The following is a 17914-nucleotide window of genomic DNA, read 5'->3' as shown; positions in this document are numbered from 1 at the left end:
ATAATTAGCAAACATTTTAATTTCCCAACCGCACATCAGCTTAGTGCTTCATGAGAGTGCTAACACCAAGACACTGACTTGAGTAACAGAGTGTTTTGAACTAACATAGAAAATTGACCCTAAGAAATCCGCTCAGGTAATCCTAGGAAATCTTACCAAGAGGAGAGTTAACCTGTAGTATCCACATGAAGAATTAACTGTTTAGTTTCCTGTTCAAAAAGATGTTCTTCAAAACTTATTCTGCCAATATCACCTCCTCTGTGTAAGAGAGCAATTGGTTGAAAGGATTGACAGATAAATTCCCACTGCCTTAACCTTCAAATTTGCAAATAAAGTTAGGCTCAAAACCAATATAATTTATTTGTACACCTTGTGCATGCCTCAATTTTAGAGTGCCTGAATTATTGCAATTGCTTCTTGTTGTTGCCAATAAGTCTGGAATACATTGTCTCTTTTTGTCATTCTGGCATTCCCCAAAATCTAGAACTATGTCTTCCACAAAAGCACACTGTATGATATGCCAAGAAGCTCATAAGAATTTTTGGGTTTTTTGGTACTGGAGCTGGAACTCAGGGCCTCCACCCTGAACCACTCCACCAGCCCTATTTTTGTGAAGTTTTTCAAGATAAGATCTCACGAACTATCTGCTTGGGCTAGCTTCTAACTGCAATCCTCCTGATCTCTGCCTCCTGAGTAGTTAGGATTACAGTTGTGAGCACCGGTGCCCAGCAAGAATTTTTAAGATAAATAAATTTTTTTGTCTACTTATTGCTTGCTTGCTTCCTTTTTATAAACAGTACTCTGCAGTTGCAAGTGAAGATGAGCTCTGTTCTCTACTATAGTTTGGATCTTGAAAGCCCCCACACACACTCCAGGTCCTCGTGTTAAATGTTTGGCACTCTGCAAGGTGGTGGGAACATGAAAAGATGGAAGCTAATAGGAGGTCTTAGGTCTTTGGGGTGCGCACTAGAATGTGATAGTGGGAAAGCAAACCCTCCCTATCTTTCTTTGTTTCCCAGATGCCATGCACTGAGCAGCTTCCTGTGCCCTTCACCCCTGTCATGACATGCTGCTTTGCCACAGGCCCAGAAGCAACAGGATCATTTGGTCATGGATTAAAAACCATTAAATCTGCGAGCCAAAATAAACCTTTGTGCCTTATAAATTGATCTCAGGTATTTATTATAACAATGGAAAGATGACTCAACCATCCTGTTAGGTAAGTTTTTATTCATTAGGGGAAAAAAAAAAACTTATCTCTCACAGTACTTATCATATTAAAATCTCACTTATCTGAGGGTCTTTGGTGTTGTAAACTTTATAGTATCTGGATATTTGGGTATTTCAACACTTGATTTCCTCAGGCCCCAGCAAAACTGACTTGTTCTTAGTTAAACTTACCACTTCAAAGCTAAGAGAACTTTGTTCTGGTAGATAGCAATTTGATATTTCAGTTTTATTTTTCTGTTGAGTAATTCAATGTATCTCTTCCCAAGTGATTCAGAACTCTTCATATTTACATTTTGCATATATTTCCTTATTTTGTGCAGTATTTTATTTCTATTTCCATCAGCCAAACTTTAATCTTCTAACTGCCACCTCATGTTATTTTTAGAATGAGGCTAGACATAAATAGATGTATAAATAAACAGCAGGACTGGCGAATAGTCTTAAATATTTTTCATGTTAAAACATTTTCTGACCAATTGTGCAACTAGCCTTCCCTTCTCTATTCCAAATAAGTTTTAGAATCTTTTGAGATTTTTTTTCTCCAGACATCCATGTAAGTATTATAACAAACAGAGTAAGAAATCTAAATGCGAAACATTTACTCATTTGTGGCCCGTTCCATATATTTCATCAGAAAAACAATTATGTGATCATCTTAGGTTCAGTTTAGCTTGAAGAGATTATTTTGAGCTTTTGACTTCATGGGTTCTATAATTTTCTTATTCAACTTTCTGCTTACTTAAGCTAGTAGCAATAATGCATTGGATCTAGTTCTTCTATGTGCTAATTGTGTTACCATGTATTCTCCCACAGTTTTCAAAACAAGCTTGTGAGGCACTTGCTATTCCTCTACCTTATAAAAAAGACGAAGCAATAAGAATTTCGGTAACTTTCTCAATCACCCAACCTGAATGTCACAGGACCAAGATTTGAACCTCCGACCCCAGAACTTAGAACCAGAACCCTAATAAGTAATACTTTCAAATTGGCTCAAGTACAATGATTATACCTTTTAAATAGCTTTTTAAAGGCTATTTAAGTTTAATTTTTAATGTTTCAAAGACAGGATTCTGGTCTCCCAAAAAATAATAAAACCATTTAATATCTATAAATTGTGAGGGAGACATTTATTTTAATTATCAAGATTATTTTATTAAGCAGAAGAGCTGAACTCAAACTTCTCTTCCCCGGTGAAATTGTAATTAAATTGAAAAATTATCTTTTCATAAAATACTAAGAATAAAATGGCTCATAAGAACTTTATTAATACATTGTTAAATTGGTTGCTAACAAGATTTTTTTTAATTCAGCTGAGAACAATTTAATTTTTCTGTCAAACGCTAATGCTAGTTAGATTTGTACTTCCCTTTGGTGAGGGATCAGGTTAATACATTAGAGTCCTAGGGCTTGGCAGTAGGTAGGTTTAGTGTCTTGTTTACATGCTAGGTTCTTTAATTTCATTTAGAAACAGAAGAACACCCAAAGCACTATGATCTGGAAAGATCCTGTAAATAAAGAGAACCTAGGAAGTACAATACATTCATATGAAACAAAAATACCCTATAACTAAAAGATACTATTTAAAATCCTTTAAGGTGCTACTGTTTCAAAGTGCCTTGACTCTACATCTCCAATGGACTGTACCTCCTCTGTAGAAAATATGTTTTGTTAATTTATTTTTGCACTTGGAATGTTACATCTGCCAATCTGAGACATGTATTTTTAGATTTGGGAAGGAAATAACAAAAGTAAAATTGATCAAACTATAAGATTTAACCACTGTTTCATTCACTTCTGATGGAGCAGCCAGCATTATTTATGATGTAGTTACTTACTGACATTCTTATCAATGTTCCTTTAGTGGTACTAGAATTTTGAAGGGGGGGCAAAGGTGGGAGTAGGTGGAGGGGAGTCACTGTACTTGACAGTTTTAACCAACACTTCATTATTGAGACTCTCCCACGCTTTCTAACTGGAACATCAGCTCTTCCCACTCTAAAGTAACTTAGAGTCCATCATATCCAGCCCCTTGTACCTGTGAGAAAACTTATTTTGGTAGTTCTCTTAAACTATCCTAAGACAAACAGTTGGGAAATGGTAAACTGAGGTTAATGACACATCCAGTCTCTGTTCCACCATGCCATCTTTCTCTGATAGCACTGCCTCTCCTTCTGTCACTGTTTCCAGGTCTTTGCTTCAAAGACAATTAGATATAGCATAGGACTAGTCTGGGTTTTAGCTTCTCAAATGCTATATTCTCTCCAAATCTATACTTTGCATACCTTTTCACACCTGACCCGGTTAAAATGAATGGTATCCACCTGTCTTGTGCAGCTATAACAGAATACAGTAAGATTGTCTTACTTGTGGATTTACTACACTTGGTTTTGGCAAAGTAAGGTCAAAAAAAGAAAACATAAGTAATATAGATTTTTAAAGTCAACAAAAGAAATTTCAAAATAAAAATTTTTAATTGCTGCACACGTCACACAGCTCCGTTGATGGGAAGAAGCTCTCAGTTCTGTATTGGGTTTAAATCGTGTGATCTGCTGAGTATTTCCCTGCCCTTCATTTTGTGAAAATCTGCCTCCCCAAAAGCAAGTGGTGCCCCAAAAAGCAAAGTAGAAGTTAATGTGCTTAATTTCAGTGACCAAAGTGAAGATTTTAGATTTGTTGGGAGGCAGCCTGTCTTTAGCAGAAGCTGGGCAGTGTTACGGGAAACGTGAATTAAGCTTCTGCCCTTCAGCAGGACGCTAGGCGCGCGGAGCGTGCGCGGTGTTTCTTCGTCGGTGGCCTCCTGGGAACCACACGCCGCCAGATACCAAGTGTCTACTGTAGCACAGACATGGTACATTTACCATGAACAGAAGGTTATTTCGCACAGTTCTAGATTGAGGGGCTGACATCTGATAAGGGCCTTCTTACTGCATCACCCCACTGTAGAATATGGACGGGAACAAGAGAGTAAGACAGAAAAAGCAAGAGGGAGACCAAACTTGTCCTTTTATGATGAACTCACTCCCATGATAACGACATTTGTTGCTTGTTGAAGACAGTGCCCCATGACACAAACATCTTTCGCTAGGGCCCACCTGCCACCCCTGCTGCTTTGGGAATCCTTTCAAACAGGTGAATTTGGGGGGACACATTGAAGTCATAGTGATACCAATACATGGAACTTAGCACGTGGAAAATTCAGAATGTTATGCTACTCCCCAAGTCAGCATTTCTTCCTCCCACTTTTTATTGCTAATTTTATCAGTATTTCCCTAGTCCCTTAAATTCATAACTTGGAGACCTTAAAAAGTGGTGCTATTTGGGGAATCCTAGCATGAGTTAAGTTTTCAAATAGCAGTTCAATCTTCAAAATGTTATGCTATAGATAAGTGTATAGCAATAAAATTGAAAATAGTTTTCCACATACCACAAGATAAATCCATAATAAATTCTTTCCAAACTATTTTCCAGAATGTCTCTCAGAGTCAAGCGTTTCTTTCCATTCTCACAGTAATTACCCATGCTTTTTCAGCTTTTCATGTCTAGCTTATGACAGAAGTTAACTGGTCGCCTTTCTTTTAGACCAATCCCTAACCAATGAAAAGATTATCCTTAAAAAAACCTTTTTATTTACATCACTCCTTCATTCAAGAACTTCTTCCTGGCGGCATTTTGCCTACAAGATCAAATCTAACGTTTTAGACCTCCAACCCAACAATGCACTTTCCTTGCCTAAGAACCACTTGTGACATTTCTCTTTGCCCTGATCCCTCTCAGATACAAGTAATTAGAAAGGAAAGATTTATAAATGAGTAAACAGAGGTGAAGTTAATAGCAGAATAAGAACAATGAAAATGGAATACTAGAACGAGCACAGGTTTAGAGCTAGACAGACCTGGGTCTTAATATATGAGTATCTGTGTGTGTGTGCCCTCTGTAAAATGAGGATAATAACATTGACTGCACAAGATTCTTCTGAGAATTAAAATAAACACCAGGTACACAGTGGGCATTCAGTGACAGTAGCTATTATTAGATCAACACAAACATTGAAACATTTTCTGAACATCAGATATCATACTAAGTACTGTACATATATTATCTCAATTAATCCTACAAACTACCTTCCCAGTTAGCATAGTAGACAGTGCTCATTGCTACTCAGCAGCCACTTACCCTTCTATTCTTTAGTGATAACTCCCTTACTCAAGTTTGATATAGGCACACAGATGTTCAGCTTCAGAACATTTATCCATCTCCCTTGCTGCTAACTGCCAACGTGCAACTGAAATTCAGCCAATGGAACTTAATTGGAAGTGATGAGCAACTTCCTGGTCACATAGTTTAAGGAAATTCTTTCCTCTCTACTTCCTCTCCTCCAATCTCCAGATTATACATGGGCATAGTTGGTAAAGGAGGGAAATAATCACAATGTTGGTAAAACCGTAAGAAAGAAGAAAGCTAATTTCCTGGAATGGCCATGGGGAGCACAGCTGTCTACCCATCATGAATGTCCTCTTATTTCTATCTTACTAAAGGAGAAAGAAAGAAACTTGTCACATTTGGAGCCACTGGATTTTGAGGAGTCACTTTTTTATAACAGCTTAGCCCATGGCCTCAGCAACAAAGCTAGATATCTTACAAATAAGAAATCAGAAATCAATACAAAAAACTTTGGGAAAGAAAAAAACAAAGTGAAGAACAGCTCGGTCTCAGAAGAGCACTCTTGAGTCTGTGAGCAGGGGAACACTAAGACTTGCCCAAGTGGAGGGCAAGTAAAGCCAGACCGCTCAGGCACTGGGAAGCTGTGTCCTGAAGTCAGCATAAGAACAGCTTAGCAAGGAAGGAGAACTGAGAACTACTTGAGTGCAAGGATCCCTCTGTGAATTGCCCAAGAAATGAGGCAACAAGCAGTTTCTAACCACGTTCATATGGAACTTCCAGGCTGAGAACCTGCAGCTGAAATGAGATTCAATGGGAGAATTTAATATTACTCTTTATCTGGTAACCAAATTCTGTTCCCACCTATACTTTGCTTTTGCTATATTTTTCCAGTGTTCTATTGTCTGAAGCCAAATTGAGTCCTTCAGTTCTCCAGATTCATCTTTCCCAGCAAGCTTGATTTGCTTACATTCATCTCATCACCAGAAGGTTCTTTGGTGGAAATATTAACAGGGATTACGATGGAATCTTAGAAGATTGTCATGCAAAAGGGCGTAATAGAAATTGAACTTCATCAAGCCAAAGAGACTCCAGGCCACTCATCATCCATTCAGCAAACCTTTATTGACTGACAGCATCAAAGCACGATGAAAGCAGAGGCTCAGGAGCAAAGTTAAATCTTTAGCCATGTCGTCTGGGCCAGTAATTTACCTTTTTATGCTTCTGTCTCCTCATTCATAAAAGGAAGAGTGTATATATACTCAGCATATTTGTGAAGACTGAATGGATCAAATGAAAGCAATTAGGACAATACTCAGCAGGCTAGGGATGTAGCTCAGTGGTAGAGTGCTCATTTAGCTACACACAAAGTCCTGGATTCAATCCCCAGAACTGCCAAAAAGAAAAAAAAATCATAGGACATATGAAGTCCTTCACAAACGTTAGCTGCTGCTATTACTTATTTGTTGACAACTGCTCTTGGTCAGATTCTTTATGAAGTATATAATTTGGGAAGAAACAGACACATCCATAAATATGTGCCCAACGTGATGTAGGTATGGATCCTACACTCAGAGCCCAGGGACTTTGTGGATGGCAAGGCCAAGTTTCTCATGGAAAGGTTGTAAGGCTCAAAAGACCCACTGTGCACTTGGGGAGTTTTCACCACTTATTTATGCAAGTGTATTTATGAGAGCAGTGTACTACACATCAGAGTTTGGAAATACTCTTTTCCATTCCCAGCTATGAACATATTCACAAAGCTGAAAAAGTAGCTGCTGAGCCTCTATTTTCATGAGTACATTAGAGATAATAATAACGTATTTTCTCTATTTTACAGTTTGTGGAAATTTGAATACTATAAACATGAAAACCCTTTATAAACTTGAAAAGACTACACAAATAGAAGATGTTAATTATTATTTTTCAAAGTCCATAAAGCTTTCGACTTAGAAGAGTGCTGATCTCAGTTGCTTGGTGGTGAGTGCCTTCACTACCTCATGAGGATGTGGAACTACATCTGCTCCTTACTGAGAGGGTACCCTGATCAGTAGGCAGTGGCCCCCATTAGTACAAGGTGGAGAAAAGGGACATAAGTTACCTCATAGTTATAGACTCCGCTTCATACAATATCTGATTCAAAGAAAATAAATGCTCTCACAATAAGCAAGTAAAGTTATACGTGTGTGAATAATAACTGGTTTTTAATTATTTCAAGTTGTCATTTACTGGAAGCCAGTAAATTGCCTGGAACCAAGCTAACTTTATTAGTTTTAAGAAGGCCAACCTTTTCAAAGTCCTTCATTATGGTGACTGAAATATTGATTTCCTTTGTGTTGTTAGCTGAATTGTATGCTCCCTAAACTCACATGTGGAAGCCCTAAGCCCCAGTGTGACTGCATTTGGAAAGAGTTCTTAAGAAGCAATTTAGGTAAAATGAGGTCATAAAGCTGAGACCCTATTCCAATTAGACTAGCATCCATATAAAAGACACCAGTCAGGTGTGATGGTATATACCTACAATCCCAGCTACTCAGAGGTGGAGTCAGGAAGATCTTGAGTTCAAGGCCAGCCTGGGCAAAGTTAGTGAGACCCTAACTCAATTAAAATAAAATAAAAATAAAAAGTGATACGGGTATGATTCAAGTGGTAGAGAGCTTGTCTAGCAGATGTGAAGTCCTGGGTTCAAGCCCCAGTACCAGGGTGTAAGGGGCAAACACAACACCACAAAACTTCTCTTCTCTCCCTCCCTTCCTCTCTACCTCTCTTCCTTCCTCCATATAGCTTGGAAGAAGGGTCCCAGGTAGACAAAGAGGCCATCTATGAGCCAGGAGGAACCATGAGAAACTGAAGCAGCTAGAACCTTGATCTTGGACTTTCCATCCTCCAGAACTATGAGAACGTTCAATGCTATTATTTTCAGCCCCACCCCCCAGCCCCAAGTCTTGGCATTTTGTTATGACACCCATGGCAGACTAATGCTTGTAGTAATGCCCACAGTTGCCAAGAGGAGAATGTGAGACATTTGTACCATGGTATTCTTTAGTATGGCATTGTCATTTCAGCACATGGTGTCCTCCAGAGTAGGACAATCAGGAGTCAGTAACATAAGCACCAGGCAGCAGTCAAGAATGTGGAAACTAAGACCAAGATAGTTATCCCAGAGGTAAAGGCAGGAGACAAGAAGTAAGCAGGCCCATCATCAAGAATCAGGCCAGACAATGGGCGTTGATGATGGAGTGAAGGAGCCTGGGCTCCAGCCACAGGGACCTGGTGCTACAACCGGGACTATTTTATTTTAAGATCTCCTATGCACACTGCCTGGACATGAATGATATGAGGAAAGGATGAGCCTGGATTCAAGGTTAAGCTAGGAAGAAGCTGCCCTTGGTAAGCATTTGGGAAGAGTGGTTGCTGCTGAATCAAATTGTCTCAGGAGGAGATGGAGAGGGACCCTAGACTAGGGTGGATAGGTTCCATAGGCAATTTGTGGTTTTGAAAGTAGAGGAACATGTCATTATATACACAACAGTTTGTTTGTTCATGATACACTGCAAGTTACTATCTTTTTTCCAATGGAACATGATTTTAGCATGCTGCAGTACTCATTAAGCATGACCTTTTCTGTGTCAGAGCATCTCAGGGTACAGGTACTGACGCCTTGGAGCAATCTGAAGCATGCTCACTCACCTGCATTGGGGCTGGAAAGGTGCATTAGGAAGAGTTCCTTCAATTACCAAGAGGGGCTATGTGACCTTTTGCTGCAGAGTCCCACAAATGCAGTTACAGCTGCTCCGCAGGTCAGGTGTGGTCCTAAGGGATGGGCTTTCCAGTTTCCTCTCTTACTCCTAAAATTATATGCATAAATTATGTTCTCTGGAAACTATTTGCATAACATCTGTTCCTTTTTTTTTTTTTTTTCTGTCCTGCAGGAGACCATCTAATTAGGAAACAAAACAAAACAAAAAGAATCAAAGAGTACTGTTTATGTTGACCATTCAGGCCCCAGGAAAGAAATTTTTCCTTGATTTTTAAGATAGTTTAGGTGAAAATTGAAACCCATAAATAATTACCTCAATTTAACACTTCCACTTGCACATGTTTTCAGAGCACAAAAAATCAAAAAGAGAAACTCTCCTTCAAAATCATGTTTTCAGACAAGAAGATAATACCAGCCTTTGCAAAATTATCCTGTATCTTTGGAAAACTAAATATTAGTTTTACATTAATCTTCATATTGATTCTGAGAATGTTTCCCAATGAAAATTAGCATTCTCTAATCTAGGTTGAACTAGTTTCCTAATGCTGCAGTGACAAATCACACTTAGTGGCTTAAAAACAATAAAAATTTGCTATTTAACAGGTTTGAGATTTAGAAGTCAAACATAGCTTCCACTGGACCAAAATCAAAGTGCAAGCAGGGCTACCATCCTTTCTACCGGTACTGAGGTTTGAACTCAGGGCATCACACTTTGCCAAGCAAGCATTCTACCACTTGAGCCACTCCACCAATCTGCCTTCCTTTCTGAAGACACTACGGAGAGTCCATTCCTTGCCTTTTCCAGCTGTGAGAGTCCATATCCAGTCCTTGATTTGTGGTTCCTTCCTCCATCTTCAGAGCCAGCCACAATCAGTATGTTGAGTTCATCTTACACTGCACCTTTGACCTTCCTCTGTAGACACATCTTCCTCCCTCTCTGTGTCCTCCTTCCCTCCTTCCTATGCTTTCAAGGAATCCTATTACATTATATTGGGCCTATCTAGGTAATCCACGATAATCTCCCCATTTTGTGGCTGAGTAATAACCTAATTCCCCTTTGCTACCTAACCTAACAGACACAATTTCTGGGATTCAGATATGGGCATTTGGGGGAGATGAGGAAGTAAGCACTTTTTCTAAAATAGGAACTTCTTTCCCTCTGAGGGTATCCCTTCACAGAGAGCCCAGATTCAGTGGTCCTGAGAAGAAAAGATCAGTGCTACCTCCTAATGTAGTAGTCAGAAAAGAAGGGAATCCCTAATCTGGGTATGAGTGTAGTTTACAGGTCCCACTAGGTTCAAAAGGTGAGGGAACGGTTCTTAGGTCCACTTGCCCTTTAAGGGATTAGTAGAAATATTCTCTGTGAGTACAAGCAGAAGATACATGACTGCAGAGGCAAGAAGAGCTGCCTCGCCATCTGCTCTGATTTGGATATGGTTTGAGTGTGTCTCCCAAATGTTCATGTGCTGGAATCTTGGTCCCCAGAGTGGTGATGTTGAGAGGTGGGGCCTCGCAGAAGGTGATAGATCACTGGGCACACAGCCCTCAGAAAAGATTAATGTAATTCTCAAAGAACCTTGGTTAATTTCCAAGAGAGAGAGAGTTATTACAAAAAGAGTCAGCCTGATTGCTGATCTCTCTGAAGTCCTGTCTTCCACGTGTTGCTTTCGCGTGGTAATGAAGCCTACAAACCATCACCACAGCCAGACAGGGCTACCCAATCTTGGACTTTGAGCTTGCAAAATTGTGAGCTAAAAGCCCTTTGCTTCTTAAAATACTCAGTCTTGGGTATTTTATTATAATAGCAGAAAACAAATTGAGACAGTATCTCAGGCTCTCATGTGAGCCCTAGGCTTGATGTTTATGAGAGATGCCTCTGAGCTACTTGAGGGAAAGTCCAGGAAAGACAAACAGGCTGCCCATTCACACAAAGCTACTAAAGAAATTACACTCTTGAAAGTCAGTCCACACTCGCATGTCAAAATCATTTTGGTGCCAAAAGTGGTAGCCCACACCTGTGATGCCTCTACTCAGGAGGCTGATGCAGAAGGATTGTATTTTGGTCAGCCTGGGATACAAAATGAGATTGAGGCCAGCCTAGGCTATGTAGTAAGACCCTATCTCAAAACAACAAAAAATTGTGCCTGAATTTAAATTCCCTATAGCTTACAGCCTAGTGGCTTCAAATACTTGAAGACAGAGTATGATAGCAAATTCTGTGATAATATTTATTTGGAGGACATAGTCTCAAAAAGGAATTGTTTTTTGGAACTTTTCAAAATACTTACCAAATGAAACTATATAATCTTAATAAAATCATAAGAGATGTCATTTGGTTTTACAGGTATCGTCTCTTTTTTTTGGTGGTACTGGGGATTGAACTCGGGACCTCTGCTTGCTAGGCAGGTGCTCTACCACTTAAGCCACACCCCTACTCCTTTTGCTTTCAGTTTAACCTCACACTAACTTAGCCCAGGCTGGCCTTGGACTACAATCCTCGTAACTTACCTGCCAACTAGCTAGGACCATACCTGCTCCACCACATCCAGCCTGAGTTTTAGATTTATCTCTTATAATCAAAATATAACTGGAAACTTTATAACTTCATTCTGAGCCAACTTCTACTTAGGTAATTTAGTACATTTTTGTTATCGTGTTGACTAATCTGTTCAATTACAGACATATCAGATTTTTTATGCTTTTTGACTTCATTCTCACTTATCTTTATCTTTATTTCCAGTAGCTTACTCTATTGACTATATTTCCATTGTCTTTCTAAAAAGTGAATTACATGGATGCTTATTGTTTTACATTTCACTAGCCATTAACAGTTTAATTTTGTTTCCCTTTTTTTTTGTTTGCTTTCTTTTTGGTTCTAAAATATGAACTCAGGGCTTCATGCTTGCTAGGCAGGTACTCTACCACTTGAGCCAGGTCCCAGGCCTCACAGTTTGGTTTTAGAATCCACCGATTAACTCTCTTTCTCTATTTTATATTCAACACCTGGTTGAAGATACAATAAGGAACAAAACAAAACTCTACTCAAAGGAACCGACTTCATACTGCATCAACAGAACTTGGGAATCTACAACTTTTACATGGAATTTAAGGTCCTGGTCCTGCCTGAAATCACCTAGGGAAAGAAAAGAGAAAAAAGAAGTAGGAGCAAAGGAGAAAAGAAGATGAGAGAAGTCAAGAAGACATGTTGAGATGCCTCAAACTTGGAAGGTTGGAAAAGATGGAAGAACCTTCGAAGGAAACGATAAAGATGCTGAGTCAAGAGAAAGCTAGGACTTAGTTAGTTGGTTAGATATTTGCTTGTTTGGTTGTTGGTTAGTTTTTTTGTATGAAGGTACTGTGATATACACACATGCTAATGTAAATGATACAGAAGAAAAAGCAGAGTTTATGATTTAGGAAAGAGGAAAATAATAAATAAAACACTTGGGCAACAGGGGATCCAGAGCAAAAGAAGTAAAATTGTCTTTTTCTGAACCACATCTGAAAAAGTATCTTTGATAGTCTCAACACAGGAGAAAAATGTTATGCACTTTCTTTAGCACACCCCTTCTATTATCTTCCAAATCTTCATTAACATGATGTAATTTTAACCTGACATTGTATTACATCACATTACATAGATTGCTCATTGCTTTTTAAGGAGACTTTCTATTTTGACTCATATTTATTGTTTAGACTCAACCCCAAATTAAAGTAGTCTCAGTTATCAGCAACTTTCAATAGACACTGGCAGAAGCACTTTATTGAATCACTTAATGCTTCAAATCAACAAATCAATAAATGCATGTGCATTTCACTCTTACCAGAATTGTGGAAATGCTATACAAAAAAAAAATCTCAACCTTTTTCTGTTTTTGTTTTGCAGGACTGAGGTTTGAATCCAGGGCTGCACATGTGTTGGGCAAGCTCTCTACAATTTAAGCCACATGCCATACCCCTCATTCACCCTATCCTACGTGTGCTTTAGTCTGTATTTCGTTTTGGAGATAGGGTTTCTTTAACTTTGCCCCAGTTGGCCTCAAATCCTCTGCCTGCTGAGAGCTGGGATTACAGGCATACACCACCGTGGCTGATTTCATGCCCCTTGATTCATGCAGATTCTAACAGAGCTGCCTACCCTCAGCTTGCTGATGAGTCGAAGGAACTGAGAGGAAAAGAAACTATCGGTTGCCCTGTATTTTTCCTCAATGCTATGGTTTGGATGTACATTGACCCCCACCAAGGGTTCATATGCTGGAAGTTGAGTCCTCAGTGCAGCAATATTGAGAGGTGGTTTACAATCTTTAATAGGTAGGGCCTAGTGAGAGGTAATTAGGTCATACAAATGTGCTCTTAGAAGATAATTAACTTAGCCCTTGAGAGACTCTATCTCTCTCTGGACTCTTCTGCATGTGCTCCCACCATTGTGCTCCCACCATTGTGATGCCATGCTCGGAAAGGTCTTCATGCATGTGCTTCTTCTGCATGTGCTCCCACCATTGTGATGCCATGCTCGGAAAGGTCTTCACCAAAACCAAGCCAATGCTAACACCATGCCTTGAACCTTCAGATCCAAGACCTGTTTATGCAGCCTCAGGCATGTCATTATAGTAACTAAAAACAGATTGATACACACCATGTCACTTGCAGTGTAAGTGACTGGCTAGTATAAGAAAGTAACATGTTAAGTACAGAGTTTAGTAGGGCTCCCATAACAAAGCACCACAGACTGAGTGGCTTAAATGAGAGAAATTGATTTCTAACAGTTCTGGAGGCTACAAGTCCAAGAGCAAGGTATCAACAGCATTGGTTCTTCTGAGGTCTCTCTCCTGACCTTATCCTTATGTCTTCTGTGATCTACTTTCTGTGTATCTGTGCCCAAATTTTCTCTTCTTATAAGGATAGCAGCCACTGAATTAGGGCTCATTCTAATAACCTCATTTAACTTAATTACCTACTTAAATACTCTGTCTCCAGGGTCAGACTTCAATATATGAGTTGAGGGTGGCATAATTCAGCTTAGAGCAGTAAGAAAAGATGTAGTAGTGTTTCCTAGTGTTCATGATTCTTAGCATGGCATTGCTTTCTTCCTGCCTTCAAAGTAGGTCTGGTTCTTACAGAAAGTGTTGAGGCTTTTTGCTTCAACATCTTCTTTATTTGGCCCCCAGTAAATACAACACACTTGCACTCTCTTCACGTCTCACTAACTTAGGACATTAACAATGCCATCTGAGAACAGGGACACAACAAATAGCAGACACATTGCATGTGTTTCCTCTGCTCACACACATGTTCCATGTGCTTCAGACTTCACATAAAAAAACACAACTATAAATATAAAATTATTAACAAGTTCAAGGTTGCAACTGCAGAGAAGTAAAATAAATGAGAGCTCTTCTGAGAGCAAGGGCTCGATACAGGTGCACGTTATAGAGTTCACTTAGCAGGAATCACAAATACTCAATGTGAATAAGAAATGAACAATGGATACTTATTGCATGTATCTCTTTAATTTACACATATGTCCCATTGGCCTGAGAGATTGCACTTATAAAACACAGCTCAAAAATAAAATTCTTAAGAATTTCCAGAGAGCAACAACAAAACATCAAATCAAAGACTTCTAAGCATGGGGCCTCATATAACTGCACAGGCTGTATGCCCATAAAGCTGGTCTTGAAGACAGAGGTGGCCACCCACAGAAAGCCTCAGCCACACGGACAGGAAGTCTTTGCCACATGGACAGAAAGCCTCAGCCACATGGACAGGAAGCCTTCTCTGTTTAGCCTCCTCCCTCTGGTTTGGTCATGGCAAAGATTGGAAATCTCTTCTCATCATTTTTAAGATTGCCAAGAGGTTTCAGTAAAAATATCAAACACATCTGAAAAAAGGATGTAAGTCACAATACATCCACAAAATGTATAGATCAAAAACACACAATCTACAATATATGTCACTAGCCACCCCTATTACAGTTTCTACATGAAATACTACATGTTACATGTTATAAATACATCTTATAGACAAAGATATTAGATAAAATAAAACAATATGTTACCTGGCACTGGATGTAAGTCATGTTATAATGCAATAAAATGGTCTTAATTTTGTTAAATACTCATTTTTATATCTCATCTTTATTTCATTAGCAGAAAGCTCACATAGACAGTCAGCATCCAAGCTGTATACACCTGGGTGCTCTAACCTGTTCCTGACTGATCCTGCTGTTCTGTTTCAGCAATTTCAATGTATGTGTCAGCCACTAATAGTTTGCCAAACCAGCCCCATCTGTATTGTGCTTAGTGAAATTCTTCCTAGTGTCTGGCAATCTATTACTTGATAGTCTTCGTTTCCAGGGTTGTTGGAACTCTGAACCGATTTTTATGCTTCCAAGAGCTTTCAATAGGAGTGGCAGGAAGAGCAAATCAGCTAGCTGCCTTCAGAGCCAGTAAACCCACCTGCTATATTGTCATTTAACAATTGTTTTACAAAGTACCATGGGTTTTCAGGGGTGAAATAAAGCACATGCCACATATCAACTTACACTGTTGGAGTGCACATGTGCTTGGGCACACACACACACACACACACACACACACACACACACACGCTATGTTATTCACGGAGCAATATGAAGGGGGGGGAGCACTGGCTCAATAAAACAGCCAGGCTTATACTCAGTTCACCAACCTCCCCCTCTACTGTTTGTTGGACTCTGCTTTCATGTGACAAGACATACAATAAACATAAATATGTAATATATCAGGAGATGGGTTATTTTAAAAAAACAACATTGTGGATTAGAGAATTTGGTGGGAGAGGGCATAACAGGTGGTGTGCTATTTTAGGTAAGGTCACCATGGGCATCCTTGCTGATGGAGTGATATTTGAGAAGACACCTGCTGGAAGTAAGGCAACAGTCATACAGACTTCGAGGGAAAGGAATTGAGAGGGAATGAGAGCAAAGGCAGTAACTTCATGTGTTTGAGCAAGGAAGCAAATCTTCCCAGAACACAACGGGAGGAAATGATGTTTGAGGTTTCTTTTAATTTTAAAATGATGATTTGCAGCAAGGAGCTCTGTGATTTATGCACTCTAACTACCATGTAGTGAAAAGATCTAGAAAATTAAGGGCTGAGGAAAGGAAACAGCTTAGGAACAGGCTACTGCAATCATCCTGAGAAAGACGGTGGAAGACAGCGGTGGTTCGCACCAGGGAGGAAGTAGTGGAGGTTAGGAGGTGGGATCAGATAGGGTATGTAATCTGAAGGATTGTCTTCTTCTTTTCTTTCTTTCATTTTTTTCTTCACTCATTCATTCTTTCACTTTTTAAGACAAGGCCTTGCTATGTAGCTCAAGTTGAATTGGAACTTGCAATTCTCCTACTTCAGCCTCCTAAGCACTGACTTACAGGCACACACCAGCATGCTTAGCCCCCTGATGGGTTTTCTAACGAAACAGACTTAGGGAGTATGTGAGAGAATACTGTCAAGGATGACTTCAAGTTTCTTAGCCCAAGCAAGTCAAAAAATGGAACTGCTACCTGTAACTCCACAATTTATCAAGAAAGTACAATGCAATGCAAATAAATGTTTGATATAATGATAAAGAACAAACTACAATTTATTCTAAGTTATAAAATAAAGTAGCATTTTAAATATTAATTTTCGTGACTATTAAATAATGAAACATATGGCATAACTCACGCCTAGTAATTCTGAAGCCAGTGTATAAATATATGTAGATTCTTTGCCTGCTTTTGGAGATTCCAAGAATAAATGAATGTTCAGTATTCCCCAAATACCATCTCACCTTAGGCTATTGTTTTAACAGGAAATTACTTAAGAGCACTATGAGTATAACTTCCCTTTTTGTAAAGATGCATAGTCAGGTATTAGTTGTGAATAAGGTGACCTCATAATTCATTATGCACACTAAGATGTTTTTAAGTGTAAACACAAGTATGCAAAAACAGTGGGCATACACACAGGACTGTCTCAGGCATCTTGGTGTGGAGCATGCTGGGAACAGACACAGGAGCTAACCTGACAATAAGTCAGTTTCAGAGGCATAATCTGCAAGACCTGATCCAGACTGGGTTTGTTGCAAAAGAGCACCAAGAGCTTCCAGGCAGAGACAATGAAGATCTTCTGATTGTAGCAGAGAAATCTGGGCTGGTACAGTATTACATGGAGTTCTGAGAGCAGAAATGGGTCTAGGCTGAAGATGCACTAGGCCCTGAGTTTGATCCCCAGGATGAGAGAGAGAGACAGAGAGACAGAGACAGAGAGAGAGAGAGGAGGTAGAGGGGTGAAAGAGAGAAGGAAGGAGGGAGGAAGGGAGGGAGGAAGCGGAGGAGGAAGGGAAGGGAGGGAGGGAAAGAGGGAGAGAAGGAAGGAAGGAGGGAGGGAAGGAAAGAGGGAGAGAAGGAAGGAAGGAGGGAGGGAGGGAAGGAAGGAGGGAAGACTTGGGACAGGCTGTTGTCTATGCAACACATTAGGGAATCAGAGTGGAAGTGCAGCCCCAGCTGCAGTCCTTCAATCCCATGGGGTGCCCTCAGGTGGCTTAAGACATCCAAGGTGTCTCAATCCATAAGCCAATATTGGGAGAGGTGAAATTCTTAGTACCCTACTTGCCTAGCCTAAAGAACCTTGAGAAGGCTGGAGCCTTAACAAGGAACAGTGCCTGAAAGGAACTTGTATCTACACCATTTTACACAAATAGAAAGAACAAGACATGAGATAAGTTCTATAAAAGATGTCAAAG

General features: G+C 39.6%; 1 pseudogene; it reads right to left on the bottom strand.

Annotated features, from left to right (window-relative positions):
- Nucleotides 1-13659, bottom strand: part of LOC109677279 (tRNA pseudouridine synthase Pus10-like) — an 85578-nt pseudogene extending 71919 nt beyond the window's left edge.
- Between the last annotated feature and the right edge of the window lie 4255 nt (nucleotides 13660-17914).

This window comes from Castor canadensis, chromosome 3 (assembly GCF_047511655.1).
Source record: "Castor canadensis chromosome 3, mCasCan1.hap1v2, whole genome shotgun sequence".
Taxonomy (NCBI): Eukaryota; Metazoa; Chordata; class Mammalia; order Rodentia; family Castoridae; genus Castor; species Castor canadensis.
Note: the sequence above shows the minus strand (reverse complement) of the source record. Positions and strands in the feature narration are given on the sequence as shown.